Source organism: Macrobrachium rosenbergii, chromosome 42, assembly GCF_040412425.1.
Source record: "Macrobrachium rosenbergii isolate ZJJX-2024 chromosome 42, ASM4041242v1, whole genome shotgun sequence".
Taxonomy (NCBI): Eukaryota; Metazoa; Arthropoda; class Malacostraca; order Decapoda; family Palaemonidae; genus Macrobrachium; species Macrobrachium rosenbergii.
In genome coordinates this window covers 24761926-24769023 of record NC_089782.1, presented here as the reverse complement: position 1 = coordinate 24769023, position 7098 = coordinate 24761926, and positions in this window count along the sequence as shown.

Below are 7098 nucleotides of genomic sequence, written 5' to 3'. Positions count from 1 at the left end.
GACTACAGAACCAACCCATCCAAACTACACAAAACTATCAACAGTCTCATCAATTCAAATAGTGGGAACACTCAAAGTCACGCCTCAATCACCACATCTGACAAGATCCCTTCACGCAAACAACAAGCCAACATCTTAATAAACCACTACGCAAAAATCAGCCACCTACGCAAATACAAAGAAGACAGACACATCTACAGACGCAAACAACAGTTCCCATTAGATTACACAGTAATACTAGCCACAACAGAAGACACTGCTAGAATCATTAAACAACTTAAAAACTCTGCAGCCATGGGCATCGATAACATTTCAAACATTCATTTAAAACATCTAGGTCCCCATGGCACACAAACACTGACAAACACAGCCACTTATTCATACGCACACTGCATTATACCACACATTTGGAAACTGGGAAAATAATAGCACTTCTAAAACTAAACAAAACACCTACACAAGCAGCTTCATACAGACCTATAACTTTACTCTGCACACCATCAAAAGTAGTAGAACGCCTCATCTTACGTAAAAACCACACCACACATACCACTGTCACCCACTCAACATGGCTACAGACCACACCACTCCACAACAACACTACTCACCAACCTTACACAAAAATACAAGATGGCATTAACTCAGACGTCCACCACAAAGAACACTGCTAATCACAATAGACATAAGTAAAGCCTTTGATGCCATCTCTAGACCACTTCTCATCAACAAAGTTTACAACAGACAGACAAGCATTTGTACACTACAATGGCGAGTCATCCAAAATCAGAAACTTCCCAAATGGCGTCCCACAAGGCTCCGTTCTAAGCCCAACACTTTTTAACCTATTCATGCATGACATACCAACACCACCCAACAACATATACATCTCCTCATATGCAGACGATCTAACAATCATATCAATACATGCAGACAAAAACGTATGCTCCACACAAGTACAGACTTACATAACACAACTTGAAAAACTGGCTCACACAAAACAGATTACAGGTAGCACCAACAAAATCCACAAGTACACTACTCACTAGTCACAACAAAGAACATCAGTACAGACCCACAGCAACACTGAACAACACCACAATTCACACACACACGAAACAAAAATCCTAGGAGTCACATACAACACTTCAATGTCATTTGCTCCACATGTCAGTAACATCATCAAGAAATGCAGACCTAGACTAAATGCACTAAGATCACTAACAAGCACAACATTTGGACAAAAAAGAAACGCTCATCACAGTATACAAACAATACATCCGCTCCGCAATAAACTATGCCAGCCCAGCCTGGCACCCTGCCATATCCAACACACAACTAAACAAACTACACATAATACAAAACACAGCTCTTAGAATCATCCTGGCAGTACACAATCCACACCAATAGAACACTTACACGAAACCAAGATTCCCATCATCAGGCAACACTTAGACATGAGAGGCACACAATTCTTGGCATCGGTCATAAACAACACAAACAGCCCATGCTATTACCTTCGACCACCCTCCAACACACAGGCAAATAGCGAATACACCACACAGACACTATACAAATATCTTGAATTCTATACCACCACCCACAAACATCACACAAAACAAAAGCACATCCATACTCACCTCACCAGACAAGCACTTAATAACCTTCCCAACAACAAAATACTCAGCACCCCCACCCAACATAAGCAGCACAGAAACACAGCTCTCAAGATTGGAGAGAGTACACCTGACTCGACTTCCCTCGCTGTGGTCATCACCAATCACTAAACACCTACAAACACCGCATAGACAACACCCAAACAGACATATGTCCACTCTGCCAAGTTAGTCCCCACACAATTACACATCTCTTAGTAGATTGCCCTAACTTGGCAGCCCTTAGACAACAACACAACATCCACACTACCACACAGTTATGGTCAGATCCAGTAAGCGTGGTGTCCTTCTTGTGCGGTGCAGGCTTCCTGGCATAACAGAGTCTGGGGAACCACAACAACAATGCTGGTATGTTAAGAAAATTGTTCATTGTTTCAGTGGGAATACAAACTCTTTTAATCACTTGAAATATCCATCAACAACAGCGGGGTTGATCATTGAAGCTTGATAGCAAACATACTGTTGGCAAGCAGGTGAGGGCTGGAGGGATTGCCCTCACCCAGCTGTTGACCTCACTTTTCTTTCGGCCACATTTGAGTCATGGAATGACTGCTTCTGTTTGGTTTCGATCCCAACTTGGTTTTATAGCTTATTACAGTATCATTAACATCATCACTGCTAATGTTGTGTACTGTATACAGTAGCAACTTTGGCATTATGAAGTATCTTCTTCTTCCCAGCTTGTTCCCATTTTTATATGGGCCACCGTGTTGGCATTATGAAGTATACTTTATATTATTTATATGAATGGGTTATTCATTTCTGACTAAGATATACTGTACTGACTACAAGTTAAATATTCCTTCTTAAACAAAGGAACAGCCTGTTTGCATAGATGTGTAGTCAATTAATTTGCACTGATACATAGCCTTGAAAATTAGTTTCCTTTATAAGACCTACAAATACAAAAATTAATTTTCATACAGATGAGCATTATGTTCATCATTGATGAAGAGCTTGTTAATAATTTGATGACAGATTCATTCTTAAGAAAAATTGAAGTTATCACACAGGAAACAACCAAAAATTAGTATAGCAAAAATACACCTGTGCTAGACTAGCTCAGCCAGCTCACTATATAGTATTAGCGTTCGTTATTCTTGCATGAACACAGACACAAAGTATTAGTGTTCATTATTCTTGCATGAACACAGACACAAAAGATTTCATTTTGATATGAAGCACAGTAAACAAACATGATGGGTCAGTTACTCTGGAAACATAGAACCCACACACATGGAATTGGACGATCAGTTGTCAGTCACATTTGTTTCAGGATCCACTGTGACTTACTCAATTTTTCTGTTATATATGAAGTAAGATTTTTATTTTCCTGACTAATGCACCCAGTAAGTAATGAAATTCAATAAGTTGAAGTCTTTTTAAGCTGAGGTGGTTCTGTATAAGTTTCTTGTATAAATCTCTGAAGTTCACCAAATCATTTATACGATTGTTTACTGTAAGATACTAACCTTGTCTTTCCAGCAAAACTTTACGTTAGAGAAACACTATCAGGTGTTATGAGTCTCATATGTTTATTTGGCTGCAGGGTTGGGTTGTTCATGTGAATTGCTCCAGAGTACTTAGAGTTATGGGCTCCTTCCTTCTTGGTCTAGTGGTATTGTCACCAGTATTCAACTGTTGAACAGAGTTTGCTTGTATGTGACTTGATCAGTGTGCTGCTTGGTCTTTCTGGGCATTGAGGGGTTTTTAGATGTGGTCGGGGTTTCTGGAATGATGTATCCATACAGACAGTATCTCTTATTATAACTTCTTTTATCATTCTGTACCTGGCAGGAACCATGCAGTCTTTTTCTGGGTGTGGCATGCTCTGTTCAGCCCATTTTAGGTGCTATGTGTGTCAGTGAAGGGTAAAGCCTCTCATCCAATGGAATGGAATGGAATGGAATATAGAATTTTGGCCCAAGGCCAAGCGCTGGGATCTATGAGGTCATTCAGCGCTGAAGGGGAATTGATAGTCAAAACAATAGTTAGGAGAGGGTGGGCAGTAAGATGGAAGAAAGAGAATATGAACAGAAGTACAGTAAAAGGAATGAAAGGGGTTGCAAGCTAGGGGCCGAAGGGACACTGCAAAGGATGCCTACAATGCTAGGCTGTATAGGAGGTTACAGGAGTCAGTCTTTCTGCTCATTTACATGATTAGGAATCTGGCATTACTGGTGGTGTTTGACTGTCCCTCCAGTCTATCTCTAGAAGTACAGATGTCCCTCCAGTCTATCTCTAGAAGTACAGATGTCCCTCCAGTCTATCTCTAGAAGTACAGATGTCCCTCCAGTCTATCTCTAGAAGTACAGATGTCCTTCCAGTCTATCTCTAGAAGTACAGATGTCCCTCCAGTCTATCTCTAGAAGTACAGATGTCCCTCCAGTCTATCTCTAGAAGTACAGACTACAGGATGTACAAGAAATTGACAACCTTACGTTCTTGGTTTCTGAAAAATATCAGTTAGTTCCACAAGCCAAGGTCTCCCACCTAAGGTGCAATTTCCCAAATAAACATTAAGGTTTATATTCCCATATGAACAGTTATAGTATTAAAAAGGTAATTTTGAATTTTTTGTAGGTTTGGGAACCTCGGTACTTTTGCTTTAATCCCAAGTTGTCCCTGTTGTAGAAGGAAAAGTAGGGTTGGCAGTCTGAGCGTCAGTGAAACTAGCAGTCATCAGAGGATACCTGGATTCATTTACCTAGGGAAAAAAAATGTAAATTACAGTATCTTCAAAATCCATCTTTGGAGGCTAACCAGCGTTATAAAATTAGTGATTTTTGACAAATCTTTTTTGTAATTGATAAAATTTATCTTTATAATTCCAGGGTGCTGCTGTCTGTTGGCAATTTACATTGTAAAACTGCAGTGGTTCAATTTTGCTACCACGTTAAATAGATTTGCTTTTGATTTATGGAGTCAAGCTATTTGCACCACTTTTCAGCGGAATAGCCATAGGGCACCTTGTAGTTTTTTTATGTTGTTGGGAGAGAACAAAAAGTAAATTGTCATTTATCTGTGCGTGAGCAATATCAAAAGCATATAAAACAAGATGGCTTTATTGTTGGTAAAACTAAAAATGATGGAAGTTTGAATTATTCTTTTTGTGTATATTATGCAAATATTTAGGAATTTAAAAATTAGGTTAGCGCATTTTAACACCTGACATCATACCCACAGTTGTACAATGAGAAAGATAGAGATAAAATCTAGAATTAGGACAGAATAGTACAGTCCCTAGAGAGATAGAATCTAGAATTAAGGCAGAATAGTACAGTCAATACAACAAAAAACAAGCATGTAGTAAAAGTACACATGCACAGTCAAAATTAGAATAATAAAAGTTGTAATAAGTATAACAAAATAGTACACTTTAACATGATCAAAGTCTGATTTATCGATTATCATTCCTTCCATGTGACTAGACAAGTGTAGACATTCATGCATTCGCTCCTTAGCTAAGCAGAGTTGGGAATCTTTCTCTTCCTACTCACCCACCTATCAAAAAAATTTTAAGCATTGTACTTGGACCTCCCCTTATACTTACAAGACAGAAAATTGAAAACAAGAATCAGAACTTTATAGAGAAAAATTAAGTAAAAATTTTGCATTGGTAATTTTTTTATTGTGTTTAAAATTCATTGTAAAATTTCCAGATTTTTATTTAATCTGAAATTTAAAAAACTGGAAGCATACTCTACACAACCAAAAACATACACAACCTTGGTACACAACCAAAAACATACATGACCTTGGGCACCAAGTATCGTTGTCATAAGGTGGATATTGCTTGCTTATGTAGAGTAATTTAATCTTTTCCATTAACTTAATTTCTCAATGAATAGGCTAATTGCTGATCTAATGTGGATATTTAGTTGGGTGTGAGTGGGTGTAGGTTTTGTACAGTTTTTCAGTAAATCTAGGTTACAGCATTGTCTAAAGGTTAGTTTCATATTTTTTAAAATTCCCAGAATTTGGGAAGTAGGTGGGTCAAGTTGTCCTGTTTTCATTTGATTACTAAAGTATGCTTAGAGCTCTTTAAAGAAAAAATTTCCAGCCCTTTAAGTAAGTCAAGGGACCATGAGTCATCATTTTTCTCAAATATCTTTCAAACTAATTATTTGATCTAATAGTACTTTGACACAGTGTACAAGACACTTCCCACTAATTTTTGGTAATGTAGTGCACTGTCAAATGGTTTTAATTAAGGTGTTTACTCTTGACTTACATGGTGTTGCTAAGCATCACCAAATTATGCCGTGGAACATCCTTTATCCCCATTCCATCCCTCTCTCTCCCTTCCCCTCCTCATCCCTCCCTCAACCCACTTTCCTGTCTTCCCCATCTCTGCCCCCCCTTTCCTGTTTAAGGGGGATAGCGGACATTCGATTGCTTAGTTTAGTCCTGCTGACTCATACAACTTTGCCTTTAAAAGTCAAGAGTAAATGCCTTAACTAATACCATTTAACACCACATTATATTACCAAAAATTAGCGGGAGGTGTCTTGTGCAGTGTCAAAGTACCATTTCGGTCAAATAATTACAGTAGTTTGAAAAATATGGGAAACGATGACTTGTGTTCCCTGAAATGGATAGTAAATGTTTTTGTCATGGTGTAACTGGTTACCACCTTAAAAGGAAACGTTCAATGAACATACTGTTGTCAAATAAACATATGTAGCATTTCAAAAAATTTGAAGCCCTTTTTATTATTATTAAAAAATGTCTATATTTGGTTCTTTCATGTGACGCTTATTTGTAATTGATTTACCCCTCATTACCAAATCAGTGGGGAGTTGCTAATGAACTCAAACCACATATACTAATTACCACGGTCTCCCTCCATTTTCCCCACAATGTTTTTCTTGATCTTTGATATCCTCTGGTAACTTGTTAATATAATAGCAATTACTTACATGTTGGCTTCAGCCACCATGTGTTTTCAGTATTTTCAGTTTGGCAGCGAGACATCAACATTTACAAAGTACATGGCTTTTTGTTTACAAAGTAAAATTATGATTACCACACTAAAAGAAGCATACTGTCACTTGGGGACATATTCACGTATGTTTTATCTTGCCAGCCGAGTTTGCATTAGTAGCTTTAATTGGTTGCACACTGATGTCGTGCAGCATAAAATTGCACATACTTTGAAGTGGCACAAATGTTGTCTAAAATGATGTTTTATAAAAAACAAATATATTAACTACATTACTTGACTGAATGTACAAAATTGCTGCCCTTGGAGATGTGTGCATTTACAGTATTAATTGTCTTGCCTTTATAATAAGAACATTTTTTTGTAATTTTACTGCCGTCAAGACATCACAGGTTGCCAAAGGAAGTCACCTGGGTTACAACACCTTATAGGTTCATCAGTCATTGTTGGTCTTGAAATATTATATGATATGGTGTTTCA